This window comes from Colius striatus, chromosome 5, assembly GCF_028858725.1.
Source record: "Colius striatus isolate bColStr4 chromosome 5, bColStr4.1.hap1, whole genome shotgun sequence".
NCBI lineage: Eukaryota > Metazoa > Chordata > Aves > Coliiformes > Coliidae > Colius > Colius striatus.
In genome coordinates, this window is record NC_084763.1 from 17,968,787 (window position 1) to 17,985,328 (window position 16,542).

At 38.2% G+C, this 16,542-nt stretch overlaps 1 protein-coding gene across 2 annotated transcripts in view; it reads left to right on the forward strand.

Moving 5' to 3' along the window:
* The window catches only part of TOP2B (DNA topoisomerase II beta), a 68,403-nt gene that overhangs the window by 1,115 nt on the left and 50,746 nt on the right, over positions 1-16,542 (forward strand). The gene's annotated exons all lie outside the window — the stretch shown is intronic.

Below are 16,542 nucleotides of genomic sequence, written 5' to 3' on the forward strand. Positions count from 1 at the left end.
ACTCTTTGTGAACCACCAATGGGACTGTTTGTTCATCCTAGCTTCTTTCCCAGCTGCCTGAAGAGACAATACCTAAAGTTTGTAAGTTTCAGAGATGGATAAGGAGGAGGTTTTCAGAGACTTTCAGGAGGCTGGAGTAGTGTGCTTCCTATTCTGTCTTCGAGTTAAATTTAATTATTGTCCAAGAGGTGCAACGCTGTTGAAGGGCCAAGAAGTTTTGGGAGAATTTGGGTTGGTAAGTTTTTTATTTTGGTTTAGGTTCTTTTTTACTGCTCTTCATGGGTTGGTCAGAAGTAATAAAATTGGAGAGGCTGCAGGTGATAACTAACTCTAGAACTGGTGAAGCCTTTTGAGCTGTTTTGAAGTTAAGTCCTGTGAACATTAGCCCTGACTCACCGTGCAGAGGGATGCTTTCCTGTCTGTGGTAGTAGCGATGCTCTCTGATTTTGGTAAGACCTGAGGAAGGAGGAGCAAAGATGACCTGAAGGAGTCGGGTTCAACCTATCAGTAACTTCGCTACCTTTCTCTTGCTCAGTTTAGGGCTCAAAACAGGGTAACTCCTTTAATGTTTAAGCAGAAGACGGTATATCTTGATAGAGAGAACATAGCTGCATCTTTAATCAGATGCATATGCTGTACAGAGATAGTAACTTTTAAGGAGTCTTGTTAAAGAGAATAATAGCAATCTTGTTCTTCTGATGTGTCTATCTAAATCTTTGAGCTATTGGAAAAGAATGCGAACGGCATTATTAAGGTGCATAAACCTATATTTTCTGATGACGGACAATTTATGTGGTTCTAATTACTGTATTTTATGTTGCTAGTTCTTTTTAAGAAGCTGGCATCATGGAAAAGTATATTAAAAATGAGCAAGTTTCTGCGTGTGCCACTTGAAAATAGATACTTTAAGTATGGGAACAGCCGAAGTAGAAAAGCTAAAATTTTTCTTCTTTCCTTGCTGCAGTAATATGTGATATTTAGCCACTGTGGTCTTTGGATAGCTCCTCAGAATTAAGGTTTTTCCCAGATAAGTTGGATCAAGTAATTTAAAGTTTTACAGCTCATATAGAGAACTGAAGAATGAAGTGTGAAAATCACTAAGTAGGCATTTTACTGAAACACATTCTTAAATGTAATGGGGATGAAATTATGATGAGTTAACAGTTTCCTACAACTGGAAGTAATCAAACTTTTCATTCTCTAAAATCAGTAGAAATTAAGATATTTTTGTCACTCAGGGTAATTGTGGGGAAATAATTAGATTTGAGTTAAAACTGTGTTCACTTTTTTCAGAACACAGCAGGATGTTTGTTTCCCTCACGAGCATTTTAAATGCCAAAGATGAAACTTATAAAATTCCTAAAGTCAAACCTGTGCAGTATCAGCTGTAGAACACTGAGATGCGAAGAGCAATATTGTTGTGGCTCCAAAATGGATGGCACAGTGGCTAAGCAATTGGTTTAGTGTGCCAGGCTGAAAAAAGCGTTGGTTCAGGCAATGGTTTGTGAATAGATACCATATGTTGGCCTTGAAAATGAGAGGTACAGAGCTAGGGACAATAATAGTTTCATACATCTGGTTTTAATCCCCTTACCATGTATCTGCTGGATAAGCAACTACTTGCTATTTGGTTTTATGTTGTTTTGAAACTACCTTGATTGATTTTGATGTTTTACTAGTGCATTGAAACCACTAGGGTGTTTACTTTCCAAGTAATGTATTAGTAGTTTCTTAGCAAGATCATGAGTTAAACAATTGAAAGGCAACAGAGGTAAGTCTAGCTCTAAAGATAGGGAAACATTTAAAACTTAGTGTGATGTTTATTTTTCAAACTAGCAAATCCTATATATGTAACATGGTGTTCACATCTTAGTGAAGAGTTGTATGTATCACTTTAGCTTTGATTGCGATTTAAACAGCATCTTTGTTCGTTGGTTCAGTTAACTAGGGAAGAATGACATGCAGTTCCCAAAAGGGGAGGGTAGAGAATTTAACTTGGAGTGAATTTCACCTGAGAACCTGATAGAAGTATCAGATGCTACTTGCTTTTAAAAGTAAGAGAAATGTTCCTGGAAACAAACAGCAAGTCATCTGTGTTTTCAGCTACCTGTAACTAGCAATGGTTAATTGGTAAGTAGGCTCAACTGCCAGTGATGGGGACACATGAGATTATAGCAATGGAAAATGTTTATTGGGAAAATTGTTTAGCATTACATAACTGCAAATAAACCAAGATAACCTCTGATGTATCAAATGTAGTAGTTATTTCTTGACTAGCGTGGCCTTTTTTTTGTCCGGTTGCTATTTTGTTGAATTGTCTCTCATCTCACAACTCAAAATCGTTGGTTGAAGGTAGAGTTTTGACCAACTCATGGATATTAAATACTTTTGGTGCATGATTTCCAAAGATCACCCACAAATGATAAATTGTATTTAGAGTTAGTTACAAAAGCATGGATTTCTAAGTAGATGAGTTTTCATTGGTGAAATATAATGGTATTTTCTGATGCTAGAAAAACTTAGTTTGAACAAAAGAAGCAATTGTTATCAACAGCCTTTCTGGGTGTTCAGGGTCTACAGCAAATACACTGTTGTAATAGTACTTATTTTTTTAAAAATAACTATACCTTTTATAGTCAAAGTGAAATTAGTTCTGATACAATGGTAGTGCCTACAAAGCTATGGTGTTTTAAACAAGGAATACTTCATCAGTTACTTCTGTCAATGCATTCAAGGCTTTCTCCTTGACCCTAAGAGCTACACAGGCCTGATAAGTGAAAGCTGAGACTCCTAATAATAGTTTACGAATCTGAACACCACTGCCATTTTCCTACCCTTTGTGAAGTGGACAGGTTTCTGTTCTAGTAAATGCTAGCTTGAAGTGAGTATATACTGAGTGTTAATGTGACTTTAAAAAAAATATTATTGGATCTGTGAGTTCCCTGAATTGAGCAGAGTGGAAAAAATGTGTATTATTAGTAGATGGCAGTATCTATTTGGTTTATACTGATTCATACTTATTTTGAGTAAATACTGTAGCTGTATAGTGGTAAGTGAAAAGAGAGCAACTTTTCAAATAATCCAAATTCAGATAGAAACACTTTTCAGCAGTTTCAAAATTTACCTCAGAAATAACTTTTAACTTAATGTTGACGTTTTCTTTTTAATAAAAAGAAGATATGTGTAATAGAGAAGATAGGACTGTAGACTCAAAAGAAAGCAAAATGAAACCAAAAAATCCTCTAATAAGGCCTTCCTAGTCCTTCTGTTAAAGGAACCTTGTCTTTATTTTATAATTTCATTATCTTTCTTCTGCTGTATTGTGGCGTCTGCAGAGAGGAGGAGGGAAAAAATAAACCCAGAGAAATGAAAAGGTCTTAAGTTGTTGCCTAATCTTGTTTAAGTGCACCTATCTTGCTTTTTGTAAGCACATGTATTTTCTTTTGCTCTTATATTGATGGTAGAACTGTTTGCTTTTTGGTACCCTGTGCACTAGCTCTCCCCCTGCTTCCCCCCCCCCACCAGTGTTTTACTGTGAAAGATGGGTCAGACCTGAAATATGTTGTTACTTACTTTTATTAAACGTAATACATCCTTTAAGCTGTGCAGTATGTTGATAGTCAAGGGGAAGCAGAATTCCCTCTTGTTGGATTTCTGATTCTGATGCCTTTAAGGAAGCTGTGTTGCAAAGAGATGTGATGACTCTCCTGAATATTGTAGCACTGGAGGGAAATACTTGTGGCTCAATTAAGTGAGTCAGAATCAGTAATTCTGAAGAGGGTTTCTTTAGATTTTATGGTTTGCCTGCCAAAATTGTTGCTACCTCTTACCCTATATCCTCCGCACCACCATCCAGTGGAATACTTTGTTCATCTTTCACGTCCAGTCTTGTCTTCATTGGAGAGATGAATAATGCAGGGTCAAAGAAGTGATAGAGATGATACCAGATAGAGGCTTGGTGATGAATCAAGATCCATCTTGCAGCTTAACATGTATCTTCCCCCTATGTATTTTGGCCTGTGGGGAAAACTTGTTCTGGTGCAAGTGAAAGAGTGAGTAGAAGTGGAGAGGTAAATTGTAACAAACTCTAGGAAGGAATGTGTATCTTGAAGGTGAGACGATTTAAAAAAATATGTGATGGATTGGTGGGGAAGGTGTATATTCAAGCACATGTCCCTTGTTAATATTCTATCTGTCTAGATTTGTGTGTGTATGTTTAATTTCTAAGCTACACATGGTGTATGAAAAAGTAAGAAATTAATTTATTTGGGCAGATAAACCTTTTCTAATAAAAGAGCATATGAGTAGTAAGGTAGGAAGTTTAGATTGGAAAAAAAATAATTTAAACCTAGTATTTCATTTTCATAGACATAATTTTCCAGAAATAGGGTTTTTTTACCTTGCATGTAAACTGTTTTGTGTCTATGTGCAAAAGCAGTCTTCAAATGCAGTTTATCTTTCAGTTGGTGTGAAAAGCAGGGAAAGATTCCTCTCCTCCCCGATAAGTGAGGATCAGATCTGCTAGTTTTAAAACTGCAGAGTGATTGCAAATGCTTTTACTCATGTCATCTGAGTCCTTTTAAGCTATGTCTTGAAGTGCATCCGGTTAAACTTTTCTATGCTATCAGCTCATCTAGTTTTGTTTAATAAAGCTTTTTTAAAATGCTGTCTTCCTCTTAATGCAGTTCTAATTTACCTATAAATACAGTTTGCCACTGGAAGTAAAGTACTACTTTTAATTTAATTTGTTAAAATGATAAAACTATGTATGAGCAATTCTAGGCTTTTTTCAGCAAGTAAGTAAATACACATTACTAAAATTAGTGTAAAGGCTGCTTGAGTTAGAACATGTTTTAATGATTCAGATCTAAACATCAGGTCTATATTTTCCTTTGAACATAATTTTAAAAGCTACCTTAAATGAAACAAAAAGCATAAAAGATTATGAAATAGCTTAGTCTACTACTGTGTGTGTTCTTCCTGATTTGTGAGGTAGAGCTGCAATCGAGATACTAAAGAGTACTCCTTTCATGGAAATTACGTGACTTAAAGAGGTACTGATTTCTTTTACTCTTCTTTTTTTGACTGAGTTGGCCTGGTTAGGTGGAGGCTTCCTGTAGCTTCTTTGAGACATTGAACAATTACAAGAACAGGTGTATGAAAAACTGGAGTAGTGTCTGTTGTGGTGAGGTGCCAAAACCTCAATATACCAGCTTTCTCAATCTATGAAGGAATCTTCAAGGTGAGAGCAAGGAACAATATTTTCTGTTGTAACAAAATCACAGGAGTTGTGTGATAACACTGAAAAGTTATTTTCTTATAAATGAAGAGAAGCTGAGATGAAGTAGGGGGGGAACAGATGCTCTTGCAAAAAGGTAACTTTATGTAATGTTTCTATAAGAGTAGTTAGAATTCTGGGGTCATCCCTGAAGCAGAGCATCTCTATCTGTGAGAAATTGGTAGTGTGAGCTTCACCAGAGATACTGGAAAGTAGCTGTCCAATTTCTGGTAGCTCTGGGATATTTTGACTTTTTGGGGAGGATAGTGTAGTAGTGTATGAACATTTCAGTCTTGTGTTTGTTGCCTTGGTAGTTGTGCATTATGGTATAAAGATACCAGAAGAGTGAGGTATCTGGGGAAAAATAACACCCGCTTAGACTAGCTGATACAACGAGAGTTCTTGTGCACGCAGTCCTTCAGGCTATTGCCCTTCTGCAACAACATAGAGCTCTAAATTGTTTGAGGAGGTGTTTTTCACCATATACTATTAAGTGATTCTAACTGAAAGTCTTTTCCACCACTATTGTATTACAATATTGTCATGAAAACTTTGAAGTATTATTTCACAATCTTGTAGTAAAACAGAGACAAGTTACTTGGAGGAGAGCAGTTGTAAGAAGTGAGACAGTTGTTCTGTCTTGCTATTAAACAGACCTGGGAGAGGATTTTTCCTAGGCTTACGAACAAAGAGATTGTCTAAGCATGTGAGAGATCATGTGGAAGGGAAAGTTCTCTACTTGAGTTTTCTGATGGAGGAGGAGGAGGGAGATGTGGTCCAGTTACTTGAGAGAAAGCAAACATGAAGTTGTATCATGTTAACCTGCCCTTCCTGATACTAGTTAAGTCTTTCAAGATATGTCATGTAGACTTTTTTTCTTTGTCAACTGAGTGATGAACATACATGTCAGGTAACAGAAAGATGATGAAAATGCTGAAAAATTTAAAATTAAACTCAAAATACATTTGAGTTGAATACATTTGAAATCAAATCTTTTATATGATTCCTTTTATGAAGAGGTGAATTCTTCTGCCTGCCAAGATGCAATTCTTCGATTGCAAATTAAAAGGTAGAGTTTTGATGATCTTTAAGATTGTCAGCATTTTTAATGGGCAATCTTGAAAGGCTTTTCATAATAACTTCTGTAGGAATGTTGTGGGAGGATGAGTGGCTGAGGAAGGGGAGTTTTAAAATAGTACATAGACTTCTTGGACTTGTTTCTACCTCTGTTTTCATCCTTCTGAATTGCTGTAACTGTCTGTAAGATGAAACGTGTTCTTTCCTAAAGGATTGAGACTAGAATATGTAGTATATTTCTGAAACTTGTGAAACATTGAGACTTGTAAAATTTCTAGAGGAGCACTAGGTACTGCATAGTAGAACTTGAGCAATTGAACTCAAGTTACTTTTTTAAAAGAGCACTGGATTCATATTTACTCTTAATATGACATAAAAGAATATATTTTGAAAATACAGACTACCAGAAGATGTGGCTGTGTTAGCACAGACACTTCTAATAACAAAATTAGCAGATGCATGTGTTACTGTGGAGCAAATTGTGCTTTTTGAGAGGCAGCAATGTGATAATTATTCATAGACTTTTGCAAGTGTTTGTTTGAGACAGTTTCATTTATAAGGTACCTTGTGTAAAGTAAATATGTTGCCATGGCATTTCTTTTGATGATTCTAGGGAGCAGACTTTTAATAGTTACTACTAATTGCACTGTGTTCTTTTTTAGGGCATCGTGTATATTAGAAGTACAAAACCCTCTAGAATCACAATCAAAGTGTTTTAGTATTTTAATGCAAAGTAGACATACAAACAACATAAAGGTATACCAGTCCTAATACACTGATAACTGTTACATTCATGGAAGTTCGAAAATTTCATTCTGTGTACAGAAGAGAATTGCTTTCTCTGGAAGAGTGCACTTGACTAAGTAACCTCTAAGTCATGTTTTGGTTCTCCTCTACCAGTAATGTAACATGACTTGTAATCCTGAAGCTGACTAGAAAACACCAGACTTTGGGTGTTGTGTAGAATAAAATCTTCAAGTATGGGTTCAGTCACTTCTTCCAGTGACTGGAGTGTATCGCAACTTGACTCCTTTCTGTGTTATTGTGCCGGTTAATGTGAGCTGAAAAACTAGCCTGTTTGCTTGGCTCACTATATATTCTCTTGCAGCATGAAGGTCTTGTTGTCAACTGTCTCTTGCCTGAAGCTTTTTCCAAAGATACTTTCTACAGTTTTTTTATTAATCTGAAGATGGTTCAGCAGAGTAAAAATACCTTGTGGTGCAATATTAATTCAGCTGGCTGCAGAATCCATAGGATGTGGAAGGAAGGATCACAGTGCTGTTCTAGGAATGCAATACTTGACAACCTGAATGGATTTCAGTGGGTTCATTGTCAGAAGGATCCATCAGCTTGTGTTGTTCCCTTCCAAAGTATTCTTTGCAACTGGGAAACATAAACATGCTGAGAGCCAGGAATACTTTCATAGCACTCAAGCTAGTGATACAGTAAAGCATTAAAAAGGTCAAGGGAAACACTGAGTTAGAGGTACTGACGTCAGTACCTCTAATTTTTTGATTTCTTGGCCAATGGAAGGTTTGTGTTTGTTGTCTGATTCATAGATTTGGTCATTCAGTGACCAAACCACTTCATTCAGTGGTTCCAAGGATCACTGCTCTAAGATTCTGTAGGAAAACTGTCTTAAGTTGTCTTAAATTCACTAAAGGTTATTACCAAAGCATCTGTAAATGTACTTTTTGATACTGGGTAAATAGTTAAAAAATTTAGTATTGGAACAGAATTTGTCAGTGGATAGACAACTAAAAAATTTCAGACCCTTAAAAAACTTCATAATGAGATTAGTTATTGTCGTCATGCATGGGCAGATGTTAGATGCTTCCTTTTAAAGAAAATAGTAAAGATGAGGATCTGAGTGTTCTGCTGATTGTGTCCAAACCTGTGCCAAATAAAGCAGAAATGTTGCTGTATTAAGTTAGTGTCCTGAGTTTGGCTGGATAGAGTTAACTTTTGCCAGGAGCTGGGAGGAGGCACAGCCACGACAGCTGACCCAAGCTAGCCAAGGGGATATTCCCTATCATAGGACTCATGCTCAGCATATCACTGGGGAGCTGACTGAGGAGGAAGGGTTGCAGCTCAGGAACAGGCTGGGCATCAGGTTCTAGGTGCTGAGCAATTGCACTGTACTTTATTCACTTCATATATTCTTTTATGTTATTATTATTTCTTTTCTCATTCCATTATTAAACTGTCCTTATCTCAACCCATGGGTGTTTACCTTTTCCTTCCAATTCTTCTTTCCATCCCAAAGAGGTGGGGGAGTGAGAAAGTGACTGTGTGGTGTGTAGTTGCTGGCTAGGTTTAAACCACAACAAAATGTAAGTGTAAGTGAATTTGTATTTCAAACGATATGCATTATTTTCTGGTCAGAACTAATTATAGTGAACATACATATTTGCACAAAAGTGGTGATCTTTTCATAATTCTTGTGGATAAAGCAGTTTCTTAACTTTTCATTTACATCTAGTGTGCTACTGTATTGTGCATTAATAATCCTAAAATAAGAATGATGATGCTTTAATTTTGTTTAGCTATTTAATAGAATTACATAGTGTCATCTTCATAACAATGTTATTTCATGGTGCAACTAAGCAATCTAATAATAACTGCTGAAAAGTGTGTATTTTTTTTAACCTTCCTAGCTGTATGTTTATGCATTTTCCGTTGCACCACTACTTATCTGGTTCTTTAGCAAACTTATTCATAAAAATGAGCCACTGGATAAATGATTGCTTCTAGTTGATGAAAGATGGGAAGAAGCCTTCATTGGCTCCTTGAACTGGCTTATAGAAAGGTCGATTTGATACCACTGTTTCAAGTGTAGAAGCAGAGGAGAAGGGAAGAAAAAGAGGCGCTTTTCTCTTTTTGCAGCGATTAACTCTTGTGTTTTTGTATAATGAGGAAATCTGACTGTCCACAAGCTGTAACTGAATCATTGTAACAAAACTCTGTGATGTGATGCTTTCAGAGTCCTGGGCAAATTGGTAAAACCAGGAAATAAAAAATTCAGGTATTTAAAATGAGCAAACATGTTAGTGTCACTGGAGTGAGACTAGCTCTGAGTGAGTTTACTGGGAACTCCTTCCTATGTTCAGCTTTGACGTGGCTGTGGAAGAGTTTATGTTCATGCAACTAACAGTATGCAGTGGCCTATGGAAATTTGCTGTGGTAACAGGGAACTGTTACTTTTGTGTGTTTTCATCTTGGCAGGACAGCCAAACCATTTGTTAGACACAGCAGGGGAGTGATTTATTTTGAAACTCCCTCTAGTCTTGTTTTCATGGTGGGAGGTATTCTCAGCCAGAGTCCTCTTTGGGAAAATTGCAAAATGTTTAGGTAACAATGTATTTGTCCTCTATTTTCCTAAGACAAGAAGAGGCCATTATAATCCACACTACAGTTGAGTGCATGTTATCTGTAGAGTTAGCTAGTAATTACCATATTGCACATATAAACTTTTCTGAGGTATAGCATAACTTCCTCAGAAGAGGTAGTTTTGTCTTGAACTGTAAGTGGTAAAAAATCTACCTCTGGATTTCATTACTTAATTAACCTCCCTAGGTTTTACAGCTTAATTACCTTCAAAATTTATTGTCTTGTCCCACTAAATGTGCTTATCCTACACTTTATTTAAGTGAATGTAGGACACGTCATGTGCTTTTCTAAATCTTTGTGTCCCAGAGCTGTATTTGCCTTTTGGGAGAACAATCATTATGTGTAGTAGTTTTAGGAGGTTAAGGCAGAAAAGACAAAGCTGAAGTGAACATAGCATACTAATATGTCTTCTCTGTTAATTTGTGCATGTCTACCAATGTAGAAAATGAGCTCTTTTGCCACTTCGTAGAGGTACAACAGAATTAAAGATTAAAGGAAAATCAGATAGTTTTTAGTGAGGAGATGAAGATAGTAGTGGCCAGTACAGCATTAAATCTGTGTTAAGTGGGGAGAGACATTAACATTTTTCAGGAGCTTCAACTTCTCACAACAGCATTGAAAAGCAAGTTCTTAAATAAAAGTAAAGCTTCTGCTTAAAGTAAGGAGTCAAACCAAAGATATGTATTTTTGTTATGGAAACATTGAAAGTGGTGATGAAACCCATGTTCTTTGTTGTAGCTTTACATTTAATTGCTTACTAAAGTAGGAATAGCTTTTCTCTGGGGCTGCTAAACTGTCCAGATCGAATGTGTGTTAAGGTTTAGCATATTGTAGTGTAACTGCAGCATAAGTAACCAAACTCAGCATGGTGATTCAACATGATTTTTGAAGTGCAGAGGAAGATGTTATGACCCGTTTTCCATCAAAAAAAGGCAATAAAAATATGAGTATCATTGATGCTCTGTTTATATGTAGAAATTTCAACCAATGAGACCTGTAAGAAGAACAAAAAAGGCAAAATGTAAAGAAAGAAGGTGCTAAAACCAAATATGTAAGTTCTTAGGTTGAAGGTAGACAGAAGAAGTCTTGCCAAACTGTCATCTATTAAAGGCTACTTGGATTCCAACTTTTGAAATTTCAGAAGGAAAGCATGACTGTAGCTTTCACACAGTACTAAACAAATTTATAGCAAAAAAAAAACACCTCAGAGAAAGCAGTTACTGTAATAAAACAGCGTTACGATAATGTGCACAATAGTCTTGATGTAGTAAAATGAGAAGCAACTGCTGTCAACTAAGAATCACTACAGTTTTCCATACAGTTCCCATTGTCCTGAGTTTAAGAGTGTCTAAAATGCTGACTGTATCTGAGGTCACAGTATGAATTGTAACTGCATGTCTATAAAGAAGGATGCATAGTGCAAGAGGTTGTAGCATTGCAAACTACTTAAGAATGCTCATCTTGCCAAATTACATGTATGTGGGTGTGTATATCATCAATCTGGAGGATTAGAAAGTCTGAAAGACTGTCAAGGATCTGTGAAGTCTTGAATATCAGAAGAATGTTGGGAAAGTCAAATGCTGTGTCTAAAAGCATATTAAAAATTGGCAACATTAAGATTGCAAAGCAGACTCTGAAAATTGGGTAACCTATAAACAAACAAAAACCAGACTTACTGTGAAGCAGAAGACTTAAGCCCTTTGTGATACTTGGTTAATTCTCTTTAGGAGTTTTCTCATGAAACAACAGCTGTTGCTGTTTTGAGGATGTTATTGGAGCTCTGACAATATGAAGTTCTTTCATACAGGACAGAATACAAAAGACATTCTTGAGACAATTCCAAAATATACAGAAGAGACTGTCAGTTTAACAACACTACAGTTTACTGCATGCTCAGTTAAAAAAAAACCCAAAAGACAAAAGAAAGGAGTCTTTTGTTTTATATTCACTTGCATTTGAAGTAGCAGAAACTCAGCAGATGAAAGTGCTTTTAGTTTTTTTATTTTATTTTAATTTTCAAGGAAAATATAATGAGCAGACTACAGAGGATGATTGTGTCTATAAATCTGTATCATGTATTTGGTGATGAAGATTTTTATTTTTTTGGGTGGATGAGTTCTAAAGATCACTTTAGCTCAAAAAATGTCTGTTAGGAATGGAGATACAGGGACCCAGAGTCGGTCTTCAATTTCGGACAGAGTACAGCACAGCCCAAAAGGCTTGGTCTGGGAAACTGCCAACTTCTGGTGCTTGCATGCCTGTGTAATAACATTAGTTTGTGCAGTTGAATACCTTCTGGCTTTTGTTTTTATACTTGTGTTTGCAATAGTGTGTTAAGTTAAATAAGTTCTGAATGTTTATAACATGAGTGTTTTTTGTATGCAGAAGATGCAATATACTTGGTGGATTGTACAAATAGTCTGTCCTGCTCTGTGACAATGACATTTAAATGTCAAAGTAGAGCATACTGAAAACATGTTTGTGATGTCTTAGTAAAATCTATAGCATTAAAATTCTTTAAGACTACTGGGGTTTTTAAATAATTGATAACCAGGAAGAAAAAATGCTGATACTTTATATGAGGTTTTTCCACCCCCCCTTACATCATATATTATCATGGTCTAAAAGTTATAAAAGAAAATGGACATAGCTGTCACAAGGACTAGAGTAACAGAAGATTGTTACTTACTTGTGCTGGGTTAGAACAAACTTGCCATTCTCCAAGAAGTGACACTTCTGCAGGGCTGACTTTTGAAGCAGCAAAATTTATCAAGGCATGACCTCTGTTTTCTAATGATGTGACAACAATCTGGTGGTAGTATCTCAACAGAGGATACAATTTTTATACTGATAAGTTGGAAAGCATAAACTCCTCCAAGTCATCAGTAAGACACTCACTGGAAAACAGAAATGCATTTCTAGTGTTGTATAAAAGGCAGTGGCTTGTAGGAATCCCTTCACAATAATTCTATTTTGTAGTAGTTTTTCACAATCTAGAGGTACTAATTCAGTAGACAGAAAAATGGACTTTTTCTAACCTATTGATTCTTGAGAACTTATTGGTGGACAAGTGGAATCACTGGAGATAGGAAAATAGCCTAAATTTATTAGGCAAAGAGTTGAGTTCTTGCTGTGTGGTAACATGTTACAGAATTGTGATACAGAATCACAGAGAATCTTAAGGGTCGGAAGAGACCTCAAAAGATCATCTAATCCAACCCCATGCCAGAGCAGGACCACCTAGAGTAGGTCACACAGGAACTTGTCCAGGTGGGTTTTGAATGTTTCCAGAGAAGGAGACTCAACAAGGCATCTGGGCAGCCTGTTCCAGTCACCCTCACAGTGAAGAAATTCTTCCTTGTATTTATTTGGAACCTCTTGTGCTCCAGTGTGTACCTGTTGCCCCTTGTCCTATCATTGGCCATCATTGAGAAGAGTCTGGCTCCATCCTCCGGACACCTGCCCTGTATATATTTATAAACATTAATGAGGTCACCCCTCAGTTTCTTCTTATCCAAGCTAAAGAGCCCCAAACTTTCTTCATAAGGGAGATGCTCCACAACATCATCTCTGTGGCCTGGTGTTGAACTCTCCAGCAATTCCCTGTCCTTGAACCGAGGGGCCCAGAACTGGACACAATATTCCAGATGCAGTCTCACATGGGCAGAGTAGAGGAGGAGGAGGAGAACCTCTCTCAACCTACAGCCCACAGCCCTTCTAATACACCCTAGGATGCCATTTGCCTTCTTGGCCACGAGGGCACATTGCTGGCTCATGGTCATCCTGCTGTTCACCAATACCCCCAGGTCCCTTTCCTCTACACTGCTGTTAACAGTTCATTCCCCAGCCTGTACTGCTGCAAGGGATTATTCTTTCCCAGATGCAAGGCTCTACACTTGCCATTGTTGAGTTTCATTAGATTTCTCCTTGCTCAACCCTCAGGTTTGTCCAGGTCTTATTGAATGGCAGCATGGCCTTCTGGTGTGTCAACCACTCCCTCCAGTTTAGTATCGACAGCAAACTTGCTGACAGTGCCTCTGTTCCCTCAGCAAGATCATTAATGAATATATTGAACAGTATTTGTCCCAGCACTGACCATGGTTAAACTATAATCCTTGTATGCTGTACAAGTAGAAGCATTTAGAGAGCCATTTCAGAACACTGGTAAGAATATGACATTGCTGTACATGACAACTGAAAAACTGGCATGTGTGGACTGTCCATCATGTACTTCACTGACTAAAAACCTCTTGAAGCCTAAGACTTGGGAGCAGATAGAACAGTTCCATTTGAAAAAGGTTCTGATGGTCTTTACACCAGTGGTTCTTTTGCTTTCTGTGTGAATTGCATTTCACTCCTCTTTTCTTTCAACACTTCACCTGAGAAGGGTTGTTCTCTTTTCCTGCTGATCAGTGGCTTGTTGAGAATAAGGGAACATAGTAAATGGCTTCTAACAGAAATATGGAACAAGTAAGTGAACTAAGGGTGACTTCTCTGAGGTATGATGCCATAAGTAATCATAAAGTAAAGCCAGTAAGGTCAGAAAGATATTAAAATATTTAAACATTTATGTACTGTCGTGGTTTAGGCCCATCAGGGAACAAAGACCACAATTAGCCTCGAGTACTGGAGAGGCTGAGAATTACTCAAGGGCAGGGAGAGCTTAATTGCCGCTTAAGGTTCAGGACAAAACAGACCAGGCCACTCGGTTTGGGGAAGAAAACAGAAAAAAAAACAATTTAATGCATACATACCCCCAAAAACCCAAAACATAACCAAAATGAAACAACACAGAGTAATACATCAATGAAGAGTCCAACCAGCCTTTTTAAGAACACCTTCTTGCCACACCTCCCCTCTTCCCGGGCTCAGAGCCCTGATCCCGATGCTTTTACCCTGTCCCCCCCTGAACGGTTCGGGGGGGGCAGGCAGTGGGGATTTCAGTTAGTCTGTTCCCGATAGCTTCTACTATTTGTCCCTCCTCAGGACGGGTGAACTCCACACCAGTCGTCCCTGCAAGTCCGTGGGGTAACTCACACGCATGGCAGCCCTGCACGGGCTGCTCCGACGCGCACTTATTCCAAAGGCTGCAGCTCCTCTCTGCCTCTCGTGTGGGGCTGCTCTGCGGCGTGCAGGCTCTCCAACACGGCCTGGGCCATGGGCCATGGCCGTCTCCCCACACAGTCCCTCGCCCGTCCGGGCTCACTCACATGGAGCTGCTGGTAACTCTCGGTCCTGCCATGGATCTCCATAGGTTGCAGGGGCACAGCTGCATTCTCGCCACGGCTTGCAGAGGAGTCTCTGGTCTACTGCTTCTCCTTCCTTCCTCCTTCTCTGGCTGAAGGGTCCGCGTGGTTGCCTCCATCTTGTATCACTCTTACACCTCCTGCCTCGCATTCCGAATTCCCGTCCCCTAAATAGTGATCACAGAGGCGCCAGATTGGCCCAGGCGGGCCGGAGGTGGGTGTGAACCCAGGAGCCGGGGGAGAGTCCGCAAACTCTTTACCGGGTCTTCACTGCAACCCGCTCCCCCTGTTACTAAGCAAAAGCTGCTCCTTGCTAAACCAGAACATATACAGCAAAACTCATTGGAAGCCTGGACACCATTCACAGAACTACATCAATGAAATAAAATTTGACAGTGCTTCTTAAGTAACAACTCTTACTTTCCCTCTTCCATGCATCAGTTTAATGCATCTGCTTGCAAAGTCCTGTTTCTTTTCTACTTGCTTAGTTGATCCATTGCTAATCTTTTTATTGTGATGGTGTTGGGATTGTCACAGTTTAAGACCAAATGACAGTGTAGAGACTAAAATAACTCAGATACCAAAATGCTTCAATCACACATGCATGTGATTTTGCAACTTCCCTTTTTGGAAGGAGGTGGGATGTGCTCCAGAAGAAAAGTTGAGTGAGTGTGGTTCCAGCTCTGCTGTATGTGATCCTGCTGCAGGAGTGTGAGATCCGCTGGGTTCTTTCTCCTCCTTGTTCTGAATTCTGTCAGTTACACGGCTGGGTAGCAGAGAATATTTGATTCTCATTTAGCCTGTTCAGGTTTACTCACAGCCAAGCACTTAGCTGTTGCACACAATCTCCTTGTCTCAAAAGGTTCTCAAAGCATGTGTTTCATAGCTTTTCTGTAAATAAACTAGTAAAACATGACCTCTAAATTTGGAACAGAAGGGTAATTTCCCTTTTGAACAGAATGAAATGCTTGATTTCTGTGCCTGCTAAGAGGGGAAAAAAAAGAAAGCAGGGGAAAAAAGGACATCAAAGCTTAAATAGTAGAAGCTGCAGAAGACAAGTAGAATAATACATGGAGAATTGTTCTTGATTGTATGCTATAGGTTGATGTTTGGCCTTTTTGAATCTGCTGAAGTTGTTTGGGTGAGTTCAGTACCCTTTGCTCCATGTTCCTAGGTGTTTATATGCCTTGTTACCCTTTGTTTTAAGCTGCAACAAAGGCTAGATTGAGAGAGAAGTGCCATAATTTTATGACACTTTTTAATACTTTTATTCTGGCTGAGAAATTTACACGGTGACTGGCTAAGCCAGAGTTGTAGTTTAGCCTATATTTACACAGAGAATTACTTGGAACAGTTAATGAGTAAAATACTTACCTGAGTGGCAAGTGGGTTTTGTCTTCATTGTTTATCTGTTGATGCTTTTTACTGATCCTGTAACACCTACTTCAATGTTGGTAAACCCTCTGTAAGAGAGGGGGACTATTTCAGGTATTTGGCAGGTGGTAACAGACTTTTTTTTTTCCCCTTTTACATCTGCCAGCCAGACAAATC